The sequence below is a fragment of the Pteropus medius genome, unplaced genomic scaffold (genome assembly GCF_902729225.1).
Source record: "Pteropus medius unplaced genomic scaffold, Ma_sr-lr_union100, whole genome shotgun sequence".
Classification (NCBI taxonomy): Eukaryota; Metazoa; Chordata; class Mammalia; order Chiroptera; family Pteropodidae; genus Pteropus; species Pteropus medius.
This window is the reverse complement of record NW_024340698.1, coordinates 4,661,025-4,686,869: the sequence shown is the minus strand read 5'-3', so window position 1 is coordinate 4,686,869 and position 25,845 is coordinate 4,661,025.

Below are 25,845 nucleotides of genomic sequence, written 5' to 3'. Positions count from 1 at the left end.
ATATTACATATTCAATAAAAATAGATTTAAAAATCACATCTTAAAATTTAATACACATAGAAACAAATGAACATAACTATATATTACATTTTTAACAAAAAAAATTTCAATTTCTTTAAAAAGTTTTAACACAGTTCTCTGACTATATACATCATTAGTAGGTATGTTTTAAGGATAAAAGAACTGCAAAGTAATTATAAATTTTACTTGGTCAATTTATTGTCTATGGTCATGCTACCCTAAACAAGCCAATCCCGTCTGATCTTGGAAGCTAAGCAGGTTCAAGCTTGGTTAGTACTTGGATGGGAGACAACCTAGGAAGACCAGGTGCTGTAGGCATAAAAAATAAAAGAAATAAGGGATTGTAAACTGACAAGGTCCTTGTAATATGTGAGGTCAACCAAGGGTTGACTTTCCTCAAAAAAAAAAAAGAGTACATTATATTTCTGCATATAAGGTAAAGCAAATAAGTAAATGAATTAATGCTACTAGGAACCAAGGTTTTCATGGTACAGGAAAAGAGATGTAAGTATAAAGTAAGATAAAAGAAAGCCCTCTAACATTAAGTTTGAGTAAGAAACATCAGTATAAATTCATATGTATATATGCATTTCCTAGCTCTATTCACTCAAAGGGCTTAGAAGTAGTAACACCCCAGGGCAAGGATTTGGAGAGATTAGCTATTAGGTTAGCTGACCTCAAAGCTAACCTCTCAAACTTTATTTCATTTGGACATTTCTTTAACTTGCTTGTTTCTTTTTTTTTTTTATTTTACTTCTAATTCCTCACCTACAAGTTACTTGTTGATCCCCTTGTACTATGAAACAGTGCTTCCTTACCACTGACCATCCTTTTGAGGTTTCTAGTGACTTTTTTTGCCATTAAATCAAGCAGCCTATTCTTAATACTCATTCTCCTTTACCCCTCTGCAATGTTTTACCACTTTGATGTTGTTACTTTCCTGCTCAACAACCTTCATTTGTTCTTCGTTGCTTTCAGAACACAGTTTAGTTCCTTAGACAATGATCAAAGACTCTTGTCCCAAAGTCTGGCATGAATTCTCCTTCCAGTTTTATAATAATAGCTATCGTTTTATAATAATAGCTATTGTTTATTGAATGCTTTCTCTGTTCCAATCACTGCGGCAAGCATTTTTCATATGTGATCTAATTTAATGCAAAACTCTGTGAGACAGATTCAATTAACCTCCATATTTCATACATGTAGAAACTGAGGCACAGTTTACACCACTAGCCTCAGCCTCTCACTTGAAGCTAATACTTGTATATCGAGATGCCTACTTGACATCTCTTGCTTTTCCATATACCTAAACCTGTTCTTTCTCCAGTCTTTCCCCATTTTGGGAGGAGAGAACTCCACTTTTCAAGTTTTCAGGCCAAAAATCTTAGAAATGCATTTGATTCCTCTCATCTTTTTTATTTTTATTTTATTTCTTTTATTAAGTTTATTGGGGTAACATTGCTTAATAGAATTATATAATTTTCAGGTGTACATTATATATACATTATATATAATTGACATCTATATATTCTATTGTGTGTTTAGCACCCATAGCCCAATTTCCTTCAGCTACCATATATTTGATCCCCTTTACCCACTTAACCCTCTTCCTACTTCCCTATATTTGACTCCTTTACCCCATCCACCTCTCCCCTCCTCCTCCACCCCTTACCCTCTAGTAAACAATAGTCCATTGTCCATGTCCCTAAGTCTCCGTTTGTCCTGTTCATTTGTTGCTTTTAGGTTTATATCCCACATGTAAGTGATATCATGTGATTTTCAACTTTTTCTGTCTGGCTTATTTAGCTTAGCATGATTAATTCGAGGTCCATTCATGTTGTCGCAAATAGCAGTATTTCATCTCTTCTTAAGGCTGAGTAATATTCCATTGTATATATGTACCACTGCTTCTTTATTCAATCATCTATCATAGGACACTTTGGTTACTTCCATATCCTGGCTACTGTGAATACTGCTGCTATGAATATCAATGTGCAAATGTTTTTTTGAGATAAGTTTTCAGTTCTTTGGGGGTAAATACCCAGTAGAGGGATTGCTGGATCATATGGTAGATCAATTCTTAGTTTTTTGAGGACCCTCCATACTGTTGTGCACAGTGGCTGTATCAATTTGCAGTCCCACCAGCAATGTATGAGGGTTCCTATTTCTCCACATCCACTCCAACATTTGTTATTAGTTGTCCTGTTGATTACAGATATTCTAACAGGTGTGAGATGGTATTACATTGTGGTTTTGACTTGCATTTTTCTAATAGCTAGCAATGTTGAGCATCTTTTCATATATTTGTTGGCCATTTGTATGCCTTCTAGGGAGAAGTGTCTGTTCAGGTCCTCTGCCAAGTTTTTGATTGGATCATTTGTTTTTTTTGTTGTTGTTGTTATTGAGCCTTATGAGTTCTGTGTATATTTTGCATATTAGGCCCTTAATGGAGGCGTTGCTTGCAAATATATTTAACCATTCAGATGGTGGTCTCTTTACCTTGTTGACGATTTCTTTTGCTGAGCAGAAGCTTTTTAGTTTGATGTAGTCCCATTCATTTATTTTTGCTTTTACTTCCCTTGCCTTTGAGGTCAAATTCATAAAATCCTCTTTAAGTCCAATGCCCTTGAGTTTAGTTCCTATGTTTTCTTCTATGCATTTAATTGTTTCAGGTTTTATATTCAGATCCTTAATTTTGGTATTCTTTTGCAGGTGGCTTTCCAGTTTTCCCAGCACCATTTATTAAAGAGGCTTTCCTTTCTCCACTGTATATTTTTGGCTTTTTTTGTCGAAAATTATTTGCCTATATAAATATGAGTTTACCTCTGGACTCTCGATTCTGTTCCACTGGTCTGTGTATCTGTTTTGCTGCCAAAATCATGCCATTTTGACTACCGTCGCTTTGTAGTATAATTTGAAGTCAGGTAGAGTGATGCCTCCAGCCTCATTCTTTTTTCTCAGGATGGCTTTGGCAATTTGGGATCTTGTGTGCTTCCATACAAATCTGATGATTTTTTGTTCTATTTCTTTAAAAAATGCTGATGAGATTTGGACGGGGATTACATTAAATCTGTATAATGCTTTAGGTAATATGGCCATTTAAACTATGTTGATTCTTCCAATCCAAGAACACGAAATATCTTTTCATTTCTTTGTATCTTCTTTGATTTCTTTTAATAGGGTCTTGTAGTTTTCATTATATAGGTCCTTCACATGTTTCATTAGATTTATTCCTAGGTATTTTATTCTTTTTGTCACAATTGCAAAAGGAATTATTTTTTCCACTTCTTTTTCTGACGCTTTATTATTAGTATATGGGAACGCTATGGATTTTTGAACATTTATTTTGTATCCATAAACTTTACAGTATTTGCTTATTGTTTCTAGTAGTGTTCTTGTAGAGTCTGTAAGGTTTCCTATATAGAGAATCATGTCATCCACAAACAGTTACAGTCTGACTTCTTCGTTTCCTATTTGAATGCCTTTTATATCTTTCTCTTGATTATTTGCACTTGCTAGGTCCTCCAATGTTCTATTGAATAACAGTGCCAATAGTGGACAGCCTTGCCTTGTTCTTGATCTTAGAGGGAAGGTTTTTAGCTTTTCACCATTAAGTATAATGTTGGCTGAGGGTTTGTCATAGTTGACCTTTATAATGTTAATGTACTTTCCTTCTGTACCGATTTTGTTAAGTGTTTTGATCATAAATGGATGCTGTATCTTGTCAAAGTCTTGTTCTGCATCTATTGATATGATCATATAATTCTTTTTTTTTCATTTGTTTATGTGGTGGATCACATGAATTTATTTGCAGATGTTGAATCATCCCTGTGCCAGGGATGAAGCCCACTTGATCGTGGTGTATAATCTTTTGAATATGTTGCTGTATTTGGTTCGCTAGTATCTTATTTAAGATTTTTGCAACTTTGTTCATGAGAGATATTTGTCTGTAGTATTCTTTTTTTGTGTTATCTTTACCACGTTTTGGTATCGGTAATATTGGCCTCACAAAATGAGTTGGGAAGTATTGGCACCTCTGATTTTTTTGGAAGAGTTAGAAGAGAATAGGTATTAAATCTTCTTTGACTGTTCAGTAGAATTCACTGGTGAAGCCATCTGGTCCAGGACTTGTACTTTTTGGTAGGTTTTTGATGATTGTTTCAATTTCCATACCGCTGATTGGTCTATTTAGGCTTTCCAGTTCTTGATTCCGTCTAGGAAGGTTGTATTTTTCTAAGTACTGGTCCATTTCTTCTAGGTTATTATTTGGTTTTATATAGTTTTTCATAGTATTCCTGTATGATCCTTTGTATTTCTGCAGTGTCTGTCACAATTTCCCCCTGATTTTGTTTATTTGTGTCCTTTCTCTTTTTCCTTTAGTGAGTCTAGCCAGGGGTTTGTCAATTTTATTGACCTTCTCAAAGAACCAGCTCTTTGTTGCATTTATATTTTCTATGTTTTTTTTATTTCATTTATTTCTGCTCTAATTTTGATTATTTCTTTCCATCTGCTGATTTTAGGCTTCATTTCTTCCTTTTCTAGTTTCTAAAGATGAAGCGTTAAGTTGTTCATTTGGGCTCACTCTTTTTTAATAGGGCTGTAATCAATTCAACTTTCCTCTTATGACTGCTTTTGCTGTGTCTCAAAAGTTTTGATATGTTGCAATATCATTGTCATTCATTTCTATGTATCTCTTGATATCTCGTTTTTTCTTCTCTGACCCAGTGATTCTTCAGTAGCATGTTGTTTAATGTCCATGTATTTGTTGTTCTTTCTGCTTTCTTTTTGCAGTTAATCTCTAGTTTCAAAACATTATGATCAGAGAATATGGTTGGTATGATTTCAACTCCATATATATTTGTTGAGGCTATCTCTGTGTTCCAGTATGTGGTCGATTCTTGAGACTGTTCCATGTGCACTAGAGAAGAATGTATAAGCAACTGTTTTGGGATGAAAGGCTCTGTAAATGTCAGTTATGTCCAGTTGGTCTAATGTGTCATCTAAGGATGTTATTTTCTTATTGATTTTCTGTTTGTAAAATCTGTCCTTATCTGACAGTAGGGTATTCAAGTCCCCTGCTATGATAGTGTTTTGGTCTGTTTCTCACTTTAGTTCTGTTAGTAATTGTCTTATATATTTCTGGGCTCCCTGTTTGGGAGCATAGATATTATTAGGTGTTATGTTTTCTTGGTTCATGATTCCCTTTATCATTATGAAATGTCCCTCAGTATTTTTTAACCTTTTTTATTTTAAAACTTATTTTGTTTGATATTAATATTCTACTCCTGCATTTCTCTGAATGCCATTTGCCTGATATATAATTTTCCACTCTTTCACTTTGAGCCTATATTTATATTTGGAGCTGAGATATGTCTCCTGGAGGCAGCATATGGTTGAGTTTGTGTGTGTGTGTGTGTGTGTGTGTGTGTGTGTATTTTTATCTGTGCAGCTTATGGTGAGTTAAATCTATTTCTATTTGGGTGATTATTGAAATATGAGATTTTATTATAATCATTTTATTTTTGCTTTCTGGTAACTAATGTTTCCATTAGTCCTTATCCTTGTGTTTCTGTTTCTTTATTTTGGTTGCTTTTGTGGGTTTTCTGTGTGGTTCTTCTTCTTCTTCTTCTTCTTCTTCTTCTTCTTCTTCTTCTTCTTCTTCTTCTTCTTCTTATTTTTTTGTTATGTACCAGTTCTGAATTTTTGGTGTGTGGTTATCATTATGAATATGTAAAAGATAGTTCTATATATACAATTGTCCATTTTCTTCTACATGTGCCTTACCTCCATTCCTTGTTGGGAATTTGGATCTTTGAGTCTTCCCCTTTTCAGGCATTGTTATCTCAATTTGTCTTTATGTATGCTGAATGTTAATTACTATCTTACTATAGCAATTCTCTTCTTGTTGTTTAAGCTTATGATGCCCTATTCTTAGTAAGGTTTGCACTCCTCTGCTTCTATTTGTCTAATAGTTGCCTTACTCCTAATTGTTTATTTTTTCTGTCATTTTGTTTTAGGTGAGTTGACCTCTTTTAGAATTTTCTGTAGTGCAAGCCTCATAGTGGAGAATTCACTCATTTTTTTGTATGTCTGGAAAGGTCTTTATTTCTCTTTTTATATATAAAGAAGAGCTTAGCTGGATACATTATTCTTGCCTGGTAGTTCTTTTCATTTAATAGTTTTCATATTTGATTCTATACCTCTCTGGCTTGTAAGGTTTGTGCTGAGAAGTCCAACAATAATCTAATGGGTTTTCCTTTAAAAGTTAACATCTTCTTCTCCCTGGCTGTCCTGAGAATTCTGTCCTTGTCATTAATTTTTGATAATTTTAATACAATGTGTCTTTGTGAAGGCTTTTTTGGGTTGAGATAATTTTGTGTTCTGTTCATTTCTTGAATTCCGAGCTCCATCTCGTTCCTTTGATTTGGGAAATTTTCATCAATTATTTGTCTAAAAATGCTTTCTAGTCCCTGCTACGTTTCCTCACCTTCAATAATGCCCATTATTCTTATGTTTCCTCTCCTGATAGTATCAGTTAGTTCTTGTATTTCTCTTTCATTATTTTCCATTCTTCGGTTTCTCTCTTCTTCCTTCTGATTTATTTCTAGATTTTTGTCTTCAATATTCTAATCGTTTCCTCGATTTGGTTGACTCTGTTTCCCAAACTTGCTTTTTCATTTTCAACTCTTGCTGTGTGTGCGTGTGTGTGTGTGTGTTTTATCTCCAGAAGGTCTAATCTGTTCTTTTTCAAAATTTCAATCTCATTGCTTAAGAACTCATTTTGCTCATCTAGTTGTTTTTTCAATTTCTGAAATTGTTGATATGACTCATTTCAGAACTCACTTTTTTCAGAAGTACCATCCTGAATTCTCTGTCATTTAAGTTGCATATTTCTATGTCTTTAAGCTTATTTTCTGGAGATTTTTCTCTTTCTTTCTGAGATGTCTTGTCACCTTGGTTGTTCATGGTGTTTAATGAACTATTTCTCCACCTGAGCATTAATGGAAATGCATTCTGCTTTTTTTAGGAAGAAGATTTATTATATAAAGGTCTCTCTTTGGTCTGTTGCTAAGATGGTGTATTTCTTCTGGTTTTCAGTAGGTTTCATCCTAGACTCTTGGATCTCTACTTTATATAAAAACTTAATAATGCTTTTTTAAATTTCTTGTAGATATTTAACCATGCTTGCCACTCTCAGTGTCAGTCCTTGTCAGTGTTAGCGACAGTTTTTGTAGTGTTTTCAGATTCCCCTCGGGCTCCGCAGTGTTTGATCTCAGAGGATATGGGGAGGGGGCCCTCTGGATTGGAGGTTGAGGGCTGTAACTCAGCCTGGGTTTTGCAACCGTGGCCAGTAAAAAATCAACTGTTGTTTCCCTGCTGTTCTGTTTCTCTGCTTTCTGCTTTGATGACTGGGCCCTGCCGCTGGCCGGCCTCCTGGAGCTCACAGTTGTCTCAGGTAGGGCTGTTCAGGGATCCAAATAGAAATTCTGGAGATAAACAACACACTGCAAGAGTTGAAAAATAAAATACTAAGCTTGAGAAATAGAGTCGAAAAATGAAGAATAGGATCAGTGATATCGAAGACAGAAATCTAGAAATAAATCAGAATGAAGAACACAAAAACTGAAGAATGAAAAAATAATGAAAGAGGAATACAAGAACTAGCTGATACCATCAGGAGAGGAAGCAAGAATAATGGGCTTCCTCAAAGGGGAGGAAAAGAAGCAGGGACCAGTAAGCATTTTAAACAAATAGTTGATGAGAATTTCTCAAACCTAAGGAATAAGCTCAAGCTTGGAATTCAAGAATTCAACAGAATGCCCAATTATCTCAACCCTGAAAGGCCTTCTCCAATTCAATTTGTATTAAAATTATCAAAAATCAATGACAAAGACAGAATTCTCAGGGCAGCCAAGGAAAAGAAGCTGGTAACCTGTAAATGAAAACCCATTAGATTATCGTTGGACTTCTCAGCACAAACTTTACAAGCCAGAAAGGAGTGGAATCAAATATCAAATGATTAAGTGAAAGGAACTACCAGCCAAGAATAATGTATCCAGCTAAGCACTCCTTTACATATGAAGAAGAAATAGAGACCTTTCCAGACATACAGAAATTGAGAGATTTCTCCACTGTGAGGCCTGCACTACAGGAAATACTGAAAGGGGTCAGCTCACATAAAACAAAATGACAAAAAAATAGATAACTATGAGTGAAGCGACTCGCAGGCAGGTAGAAGCAGAGGAGTGCAAATCTTACTAAGATCAGGGCATTATAAGCTTAAGCAATAAGAAGAGATTTGCAATAGCAAGATAGTAATGAATGTTTCGCATACATAGGGACAAATTGAGACAACAATGACAGAAAAGGAGAAGATTCAAAGATCTGAATTCACAAAGGGGAATGTTTATATATATATATATATATATATATATATATATATATATATATATATATAATCATCTTCTACATATCCATAATGTTAACCACATGTCAAAGGTTCAGAACTGAAGTATCTAACATTAAACAAGAAAGACCAGAAGGAAAACCCACAAAACCCAACAAAAATTAAGAAAACAGAAACACAAGGATAAGGAAGCAATGGAAACACTGAGCTACCAGAAAGCAAAATATAAAATGACTATAACAAACCCTCATATTTCAATAGTCACCCTAAATGTAAATGGACTGAACTCACCGATAAAAAGTCACAGAGTTGCAGAATGGATCCCAAAACAAAACCCAACCACATGCTGCCTCCTGGAACCACATTTCATTTCCAAAAACAAATATAGACTCAAAGTGAAAGGGTGGAACATGATATTTCAAGCAAATGGCACTCAGGAAAAAAGCGGGAGTAGCGGTACTAATATTAGATGAAATAGACTTCAAAATAAAAATGTAAAGAAAGATAATGAAGGACACTTCATAATGATAAAGGGAATCATGCACCAAGAGGACATAACACCTATTAATATCTATGTTCCCAGTCAAGGAGTCCCAAAATACATAAAGCAATTACAAACAAAACTAAAGGGAGCAACAGACCAAAACACAATTGTAGTAGAAGACCTAAATACCCCACTGTCGGATATGGACAGATCATCCAAACAGAAAATCAATAAGGAAATAACGTCCTTAAATGATACATTAGACCAACTGGACATAATTGACATTTACAGAGCCTTTCATCCCCAAACAGCTGCTTATACATTCTTCTCTAGTGCACATGGAACATTCTCAAGGATTGACCACATACTGGGACACAGAGATAGCCTCAACACATATAAATGAGGTTGGAATCATACCAACCATATTCTCTGATCATAATACTTTGAAGCTGGAGATCAACTGTAACAGAAAGCAGGAAGAACCACTAGTACATGGAAATTAAACAACATACTACTGAAGAATAACTGTGTCAGAGAAGAAATAAAAAAAATAGATGAAGAGATACATAGAAATGACTTAATGGTGAAAAACTAAAAACCTTCCCTCTAAGATCAGGGACAAGACAAGGCTGTCCACTATCACCACTGTTATTCAATATAACATTGGTGGTCCTAGCAAGTGCAATCAGACAAGAGAAAGATATAAAAAGCATCCAAATAAGAAATGAAGAAGTCAAACTGTCACTATTTGTGGATGCCATGATTCTCTATATAGAAAACCCTAAAGACTCCACAAGAACACTACTAGAAACAATAAGCAGATACAATAAAGTTTCTGGATACAAAATCAATGTTCAAGAATCCATAGCGTTCCAATATTCTAGTAATGAAGTGTCAGAAAAAGAAGTGGAAAAAAAAATAATTCCTATTGCAATTGCATCAAAGAATAAAATACCTAGGACTAAATCTAAGGAAACAAGTGAAGGACCTATATAATGAAAACTATAAGACTCTATTAAAAGAAATTGAAGAAAACACATAGAAATGGAAAGATATTCCTTGTTCTTGGATTGAAAGAAACAACATAATTAAAATAACCTTATTATCTAAAGCATTATACAGATTTAATGCAATCCCGATCCAAATCTCATCGACATTTTTTACAGAAATAGAACAAAATATCATCAGTTTTGTAGGGAAGCACAAAAGACCCCAACTCTCTAAAGCCATCCTTAGAAAATAGAATTCATCTGGAGGCCTCACTCTGCCCAAATTTAAATTATACTACAAAGCAACAATAATCAAAATGTTATGGTATTGGCAGTAAAACAGACACATACACCAGTGAAACAGAATCCAGAGTCTAGAAGGAAACTCATGTTTATATGGGCAAATAATTTTCTACAAAAGGGCCAAAAACATACAGTGGAGAGAAGAAAGCCTCTTTAATAAATGGTGGTTGGAAAACTAGAAAGCCATCTGCAAAAGAATGAAACTAAATTTTTTTGTCTATCACCACACACCAAAATTAACTCAAAATGGATTCAGGACCTGAATATAAGACCTGAAACAAGAAAGTGCCTAGAATAAAACATAGGAACTCATGGACCTTGGACTTAAAGAGGATTTTATGAATTTGACCTCAAAGGAAAGGAGAGTAAACGCAAAAATAAATGAATGGGATTACATCAAACTACAACAAGGAAACCATCAGCAAGATAAAGAGACAACCATCTGAATTTGAAAATATATTTGCAAGCAATACCTTTAATAAGGGCCCAATATCCAAAATATACATAGAACTCATATAATTCAATAACAACAACAAAAAACCCAAACAATCCAATAAAAAAAAATGGGTAGGGGACATGAACAAACACTTTTCCCATACAAATGGCCAACAAACATATGAAAAGATGCTCATCATCACTAGCTATTAGGGAAACGCAAATCAAAACCACAATGAGGTGCCATCTCACACTTGTTAGAATAGCTGTTATCACCAGGACAAGTAATAATAAGTGTTGGAGAGGATGTGGAGAAAAAGGAACCCTCACCAACTGCTGGTGGGACTGCAAATTGGTACAGCCACTTTGGAAAACAGTATGGAGGGTCCTCAAAAAACTAAGAATTGATCTACCATATGATCCAGCAATCCCTTTACAGAGTATTTACCTCAAAGACTTGAAAACACATATCTAAAAGGATATTTGCACACCAAAGTTCATAGCAGCATTATTCACAGTGGCCATGACATTGAAGCAACCAAAGTGACCTACGATAGATGATTGAATAAAGAAGCTGTGGTACATATATACAACGAAATATTACTCAGCCATAAGGACAGATGAAATACTGCATTTTTGACAACATGATTTACCTCGAGATAATCATGCTAAGCAAAATAAGCCAGACAGAAAAAGTTGAAAATTACATGATATCACATACATGTGGGATATAAACCTAAAAGCAACAAACAAACAGGAGTAACAAACAGGGACTCATGGACATGGACAATAATCTAGTGGTTACCAGACGGTGGAGGTGTGGTGGGGAGGAGGGAGGTAGATGGGGTGAAAGGGTTCGAATATGTGGTGACAGAAAGAAGTCTAACTATGGACGGTAAACACACAATGCAATAAATATATGCCTTACTGTTAAAGTGTATACCTGTAACTTACTGGATTTCATTAACCAATGCCAATGTCACCAAAAATATAATAATAAATAAAAATAAATTTTAAAATATTTATAAAAGTTAATCAATAATGACAGAAAACATGTCATTCAGTGCCTACGGATGAAAATAAGAGATATATCTGGAAATGAGCACATAGAACTTTGTAGAGTAATGTGAATGATCTATATGTTGACCATCATAAAGATTATACTAATATAAACAGTTGTTATAGCTCATAGGATCGTATACATAAAATGTGTTCATTCTGATTTTGTTAATTATACCTTAATAAAATTGATTTTTAAAAAGACATAGAAGATAGAATGGGGAGATCCAACATACATCCAATAAGAATTCTAAATGGGGATAGTACAGATATCACATGCTTTTCAAAAGTTCACATTAATCCACTTCACTTTTAAGTAAGACCTACATTAGTACCTGCTTTTGCTAATGGTAGTAAATCCAAAGAGGATTTTAACTTCTACAAAAAAAAAAAAGATAAAAAAGCAAAAATAGCATTCAGTGTTTGTCTTACAATGAGCCATGTTAGAGGCAACATGCACACCAAACGGCGAGAGTAGCACCTCCAAGCTCCATTCCTAGGAACGACACTCAGATCTCAGCATCAGCTGCCATAGTTTTGTGAGCATGTGTCTATGAGCATATGTGCTTTATTTCCATTTATTTTGTGCTTTCAATAGCAAGATGTGTCCTATGATATCTGAAAAACCTCATAAAGGTGTTTCACTCAGCATAAAACCAGACACAACTAAGTGTTTTAATCATAGGGAACAAAATAAAGACAGTGCGCATGTGTTGAGTTTTGGGTCTTGGGACACTCAAAAAATTTTTCAGATAAATTAATGCTAATTGCTTCTTTATCTTATACCATTTTGGCTTATAAAAGTTTTTATATGAATGTTTTAATTTCAGATACTGGGGGAAACCTGTATAGAGAATGGGGGAGAATCAATATTTTTTTAAATATATATTTTTTATTTTTCAATTATAGTTGTGATACAATATTATATTAGTTTTGGTGGTACAACTTACTGATTAGACATTTATATAACTTATGATGTGATCACCCTGATAAATCTAGTACTGATCTGACACCATATGTAATTATTAAATATTATTGAGTACATTCCCTATGTCATACTTTATGTTCACGTGACTATTTTGTAACTACCAATTTGTACTTCTTAATCTCTTCCTCTTTTTCACCCATCCCACCCCCCCTCCCATCTGGCAACCTTCGGTGTGTTCTCTATGAATTTATTTCTGTTTTGTTTGTTCCTTTATTTTGTTCTTTAGATTCCACATATAAGTGAAGTCATATGGCATTAATCTTTCTCTGACTGACTTACTCCACTCAGCGCAATACTCCGTAGGTCCATCTAGTTGTTGCAGATGGTAAGATTTCATTCTTTTTTATGGCCGAGTAATATTCCATTGTATATATGTATCACTTCTTCTTTATCAATTTATCCATTGATCGCACCCAGTTTGATTCCCTATCTTGGCTATTGTAAATGATGCTGCAATGAAGACATGGATGTACATGTCCTTTTGAAGTAGTGTCTTCGGTTTCTTTGGATAAATACCTAGAAGCAGGATTACTGGGTCCTTTTTCATCTCTTGTTATAGTGTTGTTTTAAAGTCTATTTTGTCTGGTATAAATATTGCTACTCCAGCTTTTTTTGTTTGTTTCCATTTTCATGAAAAATCTTTTTTCATCCCTTTACTTTCAATTTTTATGTTTTTCGATATGAAGTGAGTCTCTTGCAGGTAACGTACGTAAAGGTCTTTCTTATCCATTTAGTCACTCTGTCTTTTGATTAGAACATTTAACCCATTTACATTTAAAGTAATCGTTGATAGATATGTAGCTATTGCCATTTAATTATTCATATTTTAATCTCTTTTTCTTCTTCTTAAAGAAGACCCTTTAGCATTTCTTGTAATATTGTTTTGATGTTGATGAACTCCTTTAACTTTTTCTTATCTGGGAAACTCCTTATCTGTCCTTTGAGTCTATATGATAGATAGAACGAGCAAATGTTCTTCTTAAAGGGCCTGCACATGGGAACTTACCACTGATGGACTCACTAGCTCTGAGCTCCAGCACTGGGGCAGCAGCTCAAAACGTGTCAGGAACATACAGGGAAGAACTGAATTGTCTGGTATTGGGGCAAGGTCTGAAAGAAGAGCTTCCTCTCAGACAGAAGTGCTGACAAAAGCCATTGTAACTTTGTTGAGCCTTTCCTGCCCAATTTGTAGACCCAGGTGGGTGTCATTTCTGAGTCTCCATCACCGTAGCTAACACTGGTCACTCTGCCCAGGTGATTCCCTGAGACTCTACCCCTCCCAATTTGAAGGACCACTGAAGCCACTTCTAATGCCGAAAATCTCTCAAAGGTATATAAAAACTAAACAAGCAGCACCTGGTCTCAGTGTGCTCTGTATCTCTTGCTGAGCAGCCCCAAGCCTGGCACAAGTGGCATCTGGCCTGGTTCATGGCTTTGTCTCTTGAAGCACTTCCAAACCTAGCATGGGTGCTGGCCATCTGCAGATTGCTTGCTGGCTCATACCAGGTGACCCTGAGCAGAGAGCAGGCTGCTGCTGAACTTGGCATGCAGCTGGGCCGCTCCCAGGAGACTGTGCCCTGCATGCCCAGTGGTTGCCTTTGATCTGAGTTGGAGCACCACCCCAGGTCAAATCTGAGAATGACACAACCAAAGGGCAGACAGGGCATGCAACAGAGCTCTGCTAAAGTGAATCCTACTTTGAAGGGTTAGCTTCTGTATAACAGCTCCTCCACTGATAATGGCCAGTCATCACAACCAATCAGCCCAAGAGTCAGTCCCTCCCATTGATGAGCAAACAACAACCAGGCTCAACTATAACAGGAGGACACACATAACCCATAAAAGGGACATACCTGGAGCACCTGGTTCAGGTGACCAGAGAAGACTGTGCCACTGGGATCCACAGCATACCTACTACATAAGACCACTCTACTAAGACTGGGAAACATAACAGCCCTACCTATCACATAGAAACAAACACAAGTAGGCAACCAAAATAGGAAGACAAAGACACATGTCCCACATGAAAGAACAAAACAAAGCTCCAGAAAAAGAACTAAAAATAGAGACAATGTACAAGATGCAGAGTTCAAAATACTTGTTATAAGAATACTTAGAGGAAAAGTAGATTAAGTCGGTGAGAACTCTAACAAAGAGGTAGAAACATAAAAACGGACCAGTCAGAAATGAAGAATACAATCATCTAAATGAAGACTACCTTAGGAGGGATTAACAGTAGATTAGATGAAGCAGAGTATCAAATCAGCGATTTAAAAGATAAGACAGAAAACATTCAATTAGAACAGCAACAAAAGAGAGGCAGAAAACATGGCATAGATGATAGAGGCTTTGTTCATCCCTCTTGTGACCAAATCAAAGTTGTGACAGAAACACGGAGCAAACAACAAGCAGAGATGTCTGGGACCTAGATGAACAGAAGCCCTACAACTAGGGAGAGAAATAAGAAATCACTCTGCAGTGGTAGAAAGTAGGAGGTGGCAAAGACTCTAGGCTTCCCGGTCCCCAGCAACTAAGTGAGACAGAGGCTATGGCAGTAGCAGCCAGCAGTGGCAGCCGGCAGCTGCAGATGCCTCTTTAGAGGGTCGTGTTTGTGAGCGGACTTTTGTGGTGACGGACCTGCTCATTCTAAGTGCCAGCACCCAGTTGGCTGCTTGGGGGCACCGGAGACTTACAGGGGGACACTGAGTTGTTGGAGTAAGGGCAGAGGCGAGGCTCTCTCCTGGGAAAATTGCTGGCAGTATCCATCATTCCTCTGTTGAGATCTCCACCCTTTCACTGTGCTGACATAATGCTGCCATAGCTGAGATGTCATCAATTCAGATAACAGAGATCACTCCTCCCAGAGGATTACCTGAAACTCCACCTCCCCCAAGTCACAGACCCACCCAAGCCAAATCTAGTTGTGTCCTCAGCAGGTCAGGTGCTCCTTGCTGAGCAACGCCAAGACTCACACTTGTGGCAGCTGACCACGGTTTCTGGCATTGCCTCTTGAGGCAACTATAAGCACAACATCTGTGAATTGTTTGCTGAATCTTAACAGGTGGCCTCGAAGGGGCACAGTCTGGGGTAAACTTGGTCTGCAGCTGAATCATCCCTCTCAGGACTGTGCCACTGGAAACCTACTACACAAAGCCATGCAAATAAGACAGGAGACTTAGGGACTTCGCCTACTACATAAAAACAGACACAGAAAGGCAGCCAAAACTGGAAGGCAAAGAAGCAGAAACCATATAACAGAACAGACCAGAGATCCAGGAATAATGGAGTCAAGCAATCTAACAGATGCAGAGTTCAAAATATTAGTTATAAAGGTGCTCAATGAACTTAGGGGAAGAGTAGATGAACTCCGTGAGAACTTTAACAAAGTTATAAACAGTAATGGAAATATAAATTATAAAAGGGAACCAATCAGAAATGAAGAACACATTATCTGAGATGAAAAGTATATTAGACGGAATCAACAAAATGGATAAAGAAGAGGATAAAACCACCAATATAGGGGATAGGGAAGCCAAGGAAACTCAATCAGAACAGCAAAAACAAAAAGGAGCCAAGACTATAATAATAATTTAAGGAGCCTATGGGACACAATTAAATGTAAAAATATCCATGTAATAGGGGTACCTGAAGGAAAAAAAATAATAATTTGAAGAGCTTTTTGAAGAAATAATGATGGAAAACTTCCCTAACCTGGTGAAGGAAATAGACATACAACCCAGGAAACTCAGAATGTCCCAAGAAAGAAGAACCCAAAGAGGCCCACATGAAGACACGTCATCATTAAAATGCCAAAAGTTAAATACAAAGATAGAATCTTAAAAGTATCAAGAGAAAAGTAATTAGTTACCTACAGGAGAGCACTTGTAAGACTGGCAGCTGATTTCTCAAAAAGAAACTTTGCAAGACAGAAGGGCTTGACACAAAATATTCAACATGATGAAAACACAGGATCTACAACCCAAAATATTTTATCCAGCAAAGCTATCATTTAGAATCGAAGAACAGATAAAAAGCTTCCAAGGCAAAAATAAGCTAAAGGTATTTATCAACACAAAGCCAGTACTCCAGGAAATGTTGGAAGGACTTCTTTAATAAGAAAAAACATGTATCAAAAACAGGAATAAAGAATAGTAATAACTACATATTTATCAACAAGTACCTCAAATGGAAAAGAATTTAATGCTCCAACCAAAAGATAAAGTGGCTGAATAGATAAGAATACAAGGCCCCTAGATATGCTGCCTACAAGAGATTCGCTTCAGATTAAAAGACACACACAGACTAAAAGGAAGGGGATGGAAAATGATATTGCCTTGATGGACCTAGAGGGTATTGCACTGAATGAAGTAAGTCAGATAAAGACACATACCACATGATTTCACGTACACACGGAATCTAAAGAACAAAGTAAAGAACAACAACAACAAAAAAACAAACAAAAATAACCTCATAGATACAGAGAATATTTTAAAGGCTACTAGATGGAGGGTTTTGGGGGATGGTGAAAAAGTGCAATGGGATTAAGAAGTACAAATGAATAGTTACAAAATATACATGGAGATGTAGAGTGTAGAGTAAGAAAAATAGTTATGATGTTATAATAAATATGTAAGGGGGAAGAGGGGTACTAGTGGGGTGATCACTAGAGGGGTACTAAGAGGGAAGTGAGGTGATCACTTTGTGAATTATATAGATTTCTAATCACTATGCTGTATAACTGAAACTAATATATTATTGTATACCAACTATAATCGAAAAAAACTCATTGAATTGTGCAATGTAAATACGAGCAACTAATTGTTTATTATATTTCAATAAAGCCAGAAAAAAATAAAAATAAATAGCAACCAAAAAAAAAAAAGAAAAAAAACGAATCTGTTTTAAGGAGCCTCTGGGACAACCTCAAACGTACCAACATTTGCACCATAGGGGTACCAGAAGAAGAAGAGAGAGAACAAGGAATTTAAAAACTATTCAAGAAATGATTACTGAAAACTTCCCTAACCCGGTGAAGGAAATAAACATACAAGCCCAGGAAGAGCAGAGTCCCAAACAAGGTAAACTCAAAGAGGCCCATGCCAAAACACATTATTTTTAAAATTTTAACACAGCAAGAGAAAAGCAGTTAGTTACCTGCAAGGGAGCTCCCTTATGACTATTAGCTGATTTCTCAACAGAAACTTTGCAGGCCAGAAGGGACTGGCACAAAATGCTTAAAAGGATGAAAAGAAAGGACCTACAACCAAGATTACTCTACCCAGCAAAGCTAGTATTTAGAGTCGAAGGACAGATAAAGAGCTTCCCAGACAAGAAAAAGCTAAAGGAGTTCATCATCACCAAACCAGTATTGCAAGAAATGTTAGAGGGACTTGTTTAAGAAGAAGAAGATGAAGAAAAAAGATAAAAATATGAATAATAAATTCCAATAATGGCATCGCTATCAACAATTACTTTAAATGTAAATGGAGAAATGTTCCAAAGACAGGGTGCCTGAATGGATAAGAAAACAAAACCATTACATATACAGTCTACAAGAGACTCACTTCAGATTGAAAGACACATAGAGAATGAAAGTAAAGGGCTGAAAAATATTTTTCATGAAAATGGAAAGAAACAAAAAAAGCTGAGGTAGCCATAGTTATACCAGACAAAATAGACTTTAAAACAAAGACAATAACAAGAGACAAAGAAATACCCAGTTATTCCACTTCTGGGTATTTCTCTGGAAAAAAAACCAAAACACTACTTTGAAGGGACTTGTGAATCCATATGTTTATTGCAGCAATATTTACAGTAGTCAAGCTATGGAGGCATACTGGGTGCCTATCAGTAGATGAATGGTAAAGAAGAGGTGGTATATATACACACATACATACATACATACATATATATATGTATATATATATATATATATATGTATGTATGTATGTGTGTATATATACACAATGGAGTATTACTCAGCCATAAAAAAAATAAAATCTTCCCTTCTGTAACAACATGGATGGACCTATTGTGCTGAGTGGAGTAAGTCAGAGAAAGACAAATGTCATATGTGGAATCTAGAGAATAGGATAAACAAACAACAATAACAAGCTCATAGATACAGAGAGCACTTTGATGGTTGACAGATTGGAGGATGGGGAAATGTATGAAGGGGGAGGGGATTAAGAAGTACAAATTGATAGTACAAAATTGTCATGGGAATGTATAGTAGAGCACAGAGAATATAGTCAGTAGTATTGTAATAAATATGTATGGTGTCAGATGGGTCCTGGATTTATGGGTGATCACTTCATAAGTTATACAAATGTCTAATCACTGTGTTTCATACCTAAAACTAATATATTATTATTTGTCAAGTGTAATTGAGAAAAATAAAAATATAAAAATTAAAAGAAATTAAAAATTGTATAATGGCCTCCATCTTGAGTTCTCTCTTGTTCTTGCTAATATATCTTGGATCATTCACACTAGGGCAAGCCAGCTGCATTTGAAGAAAACACCTAGGCAGCCTACAGCAAGGAAATGGCCAGTGAGGAACTAACTAGCAACCACATTTGTGAGCTTAGAGGCAGATGCTCTCCCAGGCAAGATTTCAAATGAGACCAGGTGAAGCCCCAGCTGAGAGCTTGACTGCAACTTCATGAGATACTGTAAACCAGAAGGACTCATCTAAGCCACTCTTGAATTCCTGATGCACAGAATCTGTGAGTAATATTTATTTTAATCTTCTAAATTTGGAAATAATTCTTTACACAGCAATAGTTAATAGAGATAGTTAATAGAGATAGACAGTTTCACTATACAAAAGAAAGCCAGAATCCTATTTTGGAATGGAGAAGTTTGGGACAATGTGAGGCTAAACACATTTGCACAATAATGTAAAAAGTTACCAGTTATCTTTATACAAGCTTGTGTCCCTTCAAATTTTCTGATGATTATGACATGAAAGTGAGGGGTAAAAAAAAATTCTCTTTCTTCTCAGGTGTGTAGGGGGAAGGGATACACCAGAGTTTAGAGTATATGGTCAAGATCATTTCCAAAGAAGACAGGTATGCTGGCTCAACACCATGGTAGTGGGCTGGTGACTAATAAGAGAAAAGGATACTAGGAATTGCCTATGCAGGGGTGCCATATGGACTCTAGAAGCCACATTGTCTACAATACAATTTTAAGCTTTTCTTCTAAGTGTTATAAATCTTCTTTGTTGTTCCAAACCTTCAATAAAGGGAAAAGCTTGTGATAATGAACCAAATAAAATACTAGTCTAATTGCAATTATGGAATGTATAGGTTCAAATTATAGTAGCCAGGTTTTAAAGGGGAGAGTGAACAAACCTTGAAGACTACAGAACTTGGAGAGCAGAATGATGATGTTCCTGTCATCTCCATCTATAGCTTCGTACTATGTCTTGTTGCTCCTTTAAGAATCAGGAAAAGTAGAATAAAGCTTTAGTTTTTAATTTTAGTAGACGTTCTGGGTTGGCATCTCAGCATTGATTCTTTCTTTTTCTTTTTAATGAAACACCAATTTTCATCAGGGGCTCATTCTTCCCCACATAGGCATGTGGCTCTCAAAGTTTGGTCCTCAGATCAGCAGCATCAGTGTCACCTAGTAACATGTTGTAAATGCAAATTCCTGGGCCACACCCCAGACCTACTAAACAAAAACTCTGTGGGTAGTGCCAAGCACTTTGTGTTTTAAAATATGTTCTCCAAGTGATTCTGATGCATGCTAAAATGTGAGAACTATTGGTCTAAGGGGAATCTCACCTCCTTGGTGGTGTTTGGGTTAGGGATGGTCACATGACCTGATTCTGGTCAATTGTGTATAAAGAGAGTACTGGCTTCTGAGAAAAGTTTGCTCATTCCCAAAAGAAATGCATATGAAAACATGGTTTCTCTACATCTTCTAGATGTTATATTTGGAACCATTGCAGCCATCTTGCTACAAGTCCAAGGACAAAGCTTACACTGAGGATGGCAGAACATAGAGTTGGAAAGATCCCAAGGCTTTTATGACATCACTGAAATCCTAGAGAACTTGGAGAGTATTAACCAAATAAAATTCTGCCTTCCCTCTGGTTTTTCTGTTTTGTGAAATAATATATTTCAGTGGACATAGATAAAGGATGAGTCAAGAGCAAAACTAAGAGAAAGATGAGTTTGGGGTAAAGAGGTGGAGGATGGATGATATTTAAAGGGGAAAGAATGCAAAAGGGCTGAATGTTTGCACAGATTCTGCTGCTCAAGTTTTTTAGAGTCACAAGGAAGAGTTGATTACTGAATAATGACAGTCATGTATGTTTAAGACTACACAGAAACATAAAACAGTAACTATACACTCACTCCAGGCCCCGATTCTCTCAGCTTTGGGAGATGCTCCCAGTTTCATAATCAACTATGATTATCACTAAATATTTCTTGGAACTCTGCCTCTCAGCTTTCTTTTTCACAGAGACAGCATTTGATCATGTTGGATTGGTCACACTGGGCATAGGGCACCTGTACTGGATAGAATTCAAACAAGCTGCTTCAGAGGCAGTAGAGTCCTGAGGCCAGCACAGCTGTCTGCCTTGCAATTAATTATGATGGTGCTTAGTCCAACTATTTGTGATTAGAATAGTGAATGGTTAACAAAATAGGCTACAGGAGCAACCATATCTGAGACAGGCAGAGAACAGCTGTGGCAATCTCCTCAAATAAAGTAGCTCTGTGAAGAGCAGGTTTTGGGTTATCATTGATTTGTTTTTATTTCATACAATGCAATGGAATGTTTTTTAAACAAATGGTTCTACTGGTACTGAGTTTTCATAGTCATCAGGAATTAACTTAAATGCTCACTATGCTTACTGAAAGAAATAAGAAAAGCTGGCAACAGGTTGGGCCTCAAGGCTGGCTGGCACCACTTTATCACAAGGGCTATGCTTCATCCTGGAAGGACCAGAAACTCCAGAAACATCTAGCAATGGATTTATAAATTCAAGAGAGATGGATTTATAAGCTGTAAAGTCAATTATTTACTGAGTGACTTATTAATTTATTTTATAAACATTATAAAAACCTATTGTGTATAAGACAATATGCTATGTTCTGTGAGACATAAAGAACAATGAACAATTCCTGTCTTGTCTTCCAGGAGACTATGATCTAGTGAAAGATGACAAATTGTATAAATCAAATTACTGCTAGTATAAAGTCAGCATCTTAATAGTGGTAGAAAGTAGAGGTATAGTACTTTAGAGGAAAAAAGTCATTTTCAACTAAGGTGGTTAAGGAAGATATTATTAAATATCCACCTGAACTGGACATTGAAGGATGAATTGGATGTTGATCTGCAAAAGTAGAAGTAATAGCATTCTAGATAGAGGAGAGACAAAAGCAAAAGATCTGAGGCATGAGTTAGTTTAAGCAATAACAACTTATCACTTTTGTAAGTCTTTTTCTTTCTTCTACCTTTTAATGTGCTATCTCCCAGTGCTTCTTGTCTACGTTGTTGAAGTTATATGTACCCACAATTTCTGCTGTCTGGCTTTAGTCAGAAGGACACAACTGGCTGAAGGGAGGCTGTCACTTCTTACTGTTTTGCCACGTGTTCCTCTAAAACTGGGAAGTTCTCTATCTGACAATGGGTTTCTCATTATCTTCCTTGCTGGTGGTGGGTGTATGAAAGGCGAGGGTTTGTTCAGTATCCAACACTGGGCAGCAGCTCAGGAGGTGCCAGGGACAAACAAGGAGGAACTGAGCTGTCTGGCTTTGGGGAGAGGGCTGGAGGGGCAACTTTCTTCCAGATCTGTAAGTCATTTTTTAAAAAATCCTGTTTTCTAATTCGCCATTACTGTGTATCAAGTTTTGGATATTGATATTATATCCAGCAGCCTTTCTTATTCCAAATAGTTCGTAAATTCTTTTGGATTTTTACATAGGCAATTATGTTATCTATGAAGAGTGGCAGTTGTGTTTCTTATTTTCCAATCCACAACTTTTTTCTTGTTTTTATTACTGTTGCTATAACTTTCAATAAAATGTTAAATAGGAATTCAATAGCATACACTCTTCACTTCTTCCTAAATTTAAAAGGAATGTTTCTAATGCTTCACCACTAAAAATAAGGTTTGCCGATTATTTTTGTTTTTTGTTTTTTGGTAGATACTCTATCAGCATAAAGAAGCTCCATTATACTCTTATTTGCCAAGAAAATCTTTCCTAGTTAAGGAAAGGGATTGAATTTTATGATTATTTTTCTGTATTTATTGAGATGATAAAGTTAGTTCCTTCTTTAATATGTTAATATAGTGATTTAAATTAATATATTTTCTTGTGATTAAATTATTTTTATTACTTGTTTTAGAAGTCCAATGCACTATCCATTGCACAACGGAGCCACCTCCTTTTCTTCTTGTTTTAAAACAAAACAAAACAAAACAAAAAAACTCTTGTTGTGACTCCCACAGCCCTCCGTCTCACTCTGCCACAATCTTCACTGATTTTCTCAGCCAGAAATTGTGGGGATTCCTTTTCCTGGCACTGGAAACTTGGGCTGGGGAGACCAGTTTGGGGCTTGATTGCCACACATAGTTGTGAGATCAGCCCAATTTGCATCTCTGCGTCCCCCTCCCAACCAGTCTCAAGGTGGCTTCTACTGTATGTCTTTAGTTTTAGGACTCTGCTCAGCAAGACTTCTGGCAACTCTCAATGATGGTTGTTCTGTAGCTTAGTTGTAATTTTAATGGGGTCGTGAGAGAGGACAAGCACAGTATTTATCTAGTCTGCCATCTAGACCAGAATTCCAGGCCAATATATTTTATAACCTTATTTCAGAACTGATGCACCAACACTTCTTCCATATTCTATTGATCACACATATCAACCTTGTTCTAATGTGGGGAGTCCTACACAAGGGTTTGAATATCAGGAGTCAGGAATCATTGGGTTTATCTTAGAAGCTGGCTACCATACCATCCAAATACTTGCCCTAAATAAGAACTTTGCATCCACTCTTAGAAAAACAGGAGAAAATTGCTTCCAACTTTAAAATAGGCATTTTCTCTCTTCTTGCCATTAAGATTTTAAAAATTATTAAGATCCAGTTTCAGAGCATTCAAACATATCTTACTATATCTGATTCCAATATATTCGATAAGAAATAGCTATAAAACTGAAATAAAGGGATGTTACCGTTATTATAACTACCTATATTATTTGAAAATACATGGAAAGCTAGCTAAAAATGTAGAAAAATAAATAAGTACACAATCAGCTAGAGATCGTGGAGTTATCCACTGAGAATTATGTCGTGTAGAGCTTCTTTTTTTTGTGAGCTTTATCTGTGCTGTTGATTAGAATTGTAGTTGATTCATTCTTAATGCTGTTATATCATGTATTCCCTGATATAATGCAATGGAAAGGGCACTTCACATTCTTCAAAAACTTTATAACCTCAATGTTATCATGAGAAAACATCAGATTAAGGGATGTTCTATGAAATGTGTGACCTGTACTCTTCAAAACACTTGAGGTCATGAAAAACAAGGAATTACTGAGAAATTGTCACAGTCTGGAGAAGACTAGGGAGACATGTCAACTAAGTGTTATCCTGTATTGGATCCTGAAATGAAAGAAGGATATTAGTGGAAAAACATGAAATACAAGTAAAATCTGTAGTTTAGTTAATAGTATAGTACCAGTGATAGTTTCTTAGTTTTGACAAATGCACCATGGTTAATGCAAAGTGTTTTTTTTGGAAGCCAGATTCTACTGCCCAATAATATTTGCTAAACGCAATGTGAAATGTTATGACTAAATTTTGACTTTTCACAATTGGAGTTATGAATTTGACAAAGATCAGCATGTAGATGATAAACAAAGCCATGAGAATAGAGGCATTCCCTGAGATTTTTGGGTTTAAAAACTGCATGGATGAGAGTTCTACCTACGAAGATGCGGGAAACTGGAGAAAGAATAGGCTTTAGGGAGAATAAAATTCAAGAATTATGTTTGGGGTTGTTAAGTTGGAAATACCTAAGCAGTTAGATATATGAAACTGGAGATGTCTGGTTGCAAAAATAAGTTTTTAATAAAGTTGTACCAGCTTTTACTTAGCACACACTGTCCAGGGCACACTCTATTTGCTATGGCTACTCTAGGGAGGTGATACCCCAGATCTATAAGGGTCAATTTTAAGGGTTCTTTTTCTCTTCTGTACAGTGAATATTCAGATGGTGTGGTGTGCTACATGAACTAGTGTCATGGTTATTATATCTGAGATGACTGCTTTGTAAAGGGATTGTCAGCCTCCTAATTGTTATTCTCTATTAGAGTATTCAGTCTGGGGGAATAATTTAGCTTACTTCTATTTGAAGCTGCCAGTTTTAAGGTGAGTGTAGACAAGGTGGCCCAGCTCACCTGGGGATGGGGCTCAGCTTGAGGGTTGAATTTAACTACTCCCAGATACTGTAGGTGGACATCACTGTCACTGTGGGCAGTGTCCCCTTTTAAGTAAATTCATCACCAGCACTGTCTCTCCCACAGGGAAGATTATAAAATACTACAGAAGGATGACTCCAGTTCTTGGACCCTATTTATGGAATGGAATGGTTCCTGGGGCTGTTATAACCAATCTGAATTGTCTAAGACAGGTGAGGCTGGGAAAGATGGTCTTATCGTTTTTGAATAAGAGGTCTGGTAAGGTAACAGAACCAAAATGGTCAAAAGCAGCTAGCTTAGGAGAGGCATGAGAATTATATACAGTATGTTATCTTGTATTGAAAGAAATTACTATAAACATATCATTGATAAAATTTGAATAAGTACTCTCTGCATACTAGATAATAATATTGTTTCTATGTTAAAACTCTCACATCTGATAATTTAACTATATTTATCAAAGAGAGTGTACCTGTCCCCAGGAGATTCAAAGGGAAGTATCCAGGGACAAAAGTTCAGGATTTCTATACTTTATTCCCAAATGGCACAGCAAAAACAACAATAATGATAATAAAATGCATGTGTGCATGCATGAGTGTAGAGAGAGAGAGAGAGAGAGGTGTAGCATGTCAATGCAACAAAATATTAATCATTAATGAATCTACTTGAAGAGCAACAGTTCACTATACTACACTTAAAATGCTTCTGAAAGT